The sequence below is a fragment of the Propithecus coquereli genome, unplaced genomic scaffold (assembly GCF_000956105.1).
Source record: "Propithecus coquereli isolate 6110/MARCELLA unplaced genomic scaffold, Pcoq_1.0 Scaffold130, whole genome shotgun sequence".
NCBI classification, from domain to species: domain Eukaryota; kingdom Metazoa; phylum Chordata; class Mammalia; order Primates; family Indriidae; genus Propithecus; species Propithecus coquereli.
In genome coordinates, this window is record NW_012137192.1 from 774,256 (window position 1) to 775,330 (window position 1,075).

Genomic DNA, 1,075 nt, shown 5'->3' on the forward strand with positions numbered 1-1,075 from the left:
GATACTACCAATTTATGATTCATTAGCTGTGTATGACAGTGACACATTTTTTCTTTCTAAGAGAAGTTATGTACTTTCTTGTTTTCATGTAATGACATCAGTAACCTACTAATATGATTCCTTTTTCCTCTGAACTCACTCTTCAGTACAGTACTCAACTGTGGTAACTGCCAGACTCTCTCCTCCTCAAATAGTATGGGTCATGATTATACAGCAAGGAGGAACCATATTAGTTCCCCCTCCATGGTTTACAGCAAGGAATGGATTTGTTTTGTGGGAGGCAGGAATCAGAAATGTTAGATTGGGCACCTTTCTCTGCTTCCATGTGGAGGGATTGCTTGATTAGGTAAAGACTGACTGTATTTTGGTAAATCCTCTGCAAATAGGCATACAGGTCTCACAGGGCAAGGCTCTTGGTATTCTGTAGCCTGGAAATCAGTAGTTAAACATCCTTATTCCTCATCCCCAAATTCTCCCAGAAAGCTTATATATTGAGAAGTTCATTTTGTCTTTGGAATGAGACCCTTTTGGTGTTTGATGTGTTACAGCTCAGGATCCAGCAATTTCTGTCCTCTCTTCCCAGTCCCCCACCAACCCCCCACCCCAGTGATAAGCCTACACCTACTGCTCTGATTCTGATCTTCCATGTAGCATCAGATTTTCCTGATATGGTAGCAGGACAATAACTTCTCTAATTCCCAGATGCTTCATTTATTAATATTACAGGAAGGGCAAGTGGGAATCAGGAAGGATAAGTATTTTCTCAACACAGCCAGAAAGTAGCATAACATAGAATCCAACCTACCCCTTCTGCTTTTTAGCAAAATGTTCTTTCTACTACACAATTCATCCAAAATGATTCCCTTTAGTTTCTCTAGTTTTTCCTCTGAGATTTGTACTGGTGTTTGCTAGACAACATTGAGTTTTGTTATATATTCCTAGAAATAATGCTGTATAAATATGAACTTTAGTCTCAATGTTATATAGGTCCTCTGCATGCAATATTCCATCAAGGGAAATACTATCTTTCATTTGTTGAGTCTTATAACCACAGAATTGCAGAGCAGGACTGGAC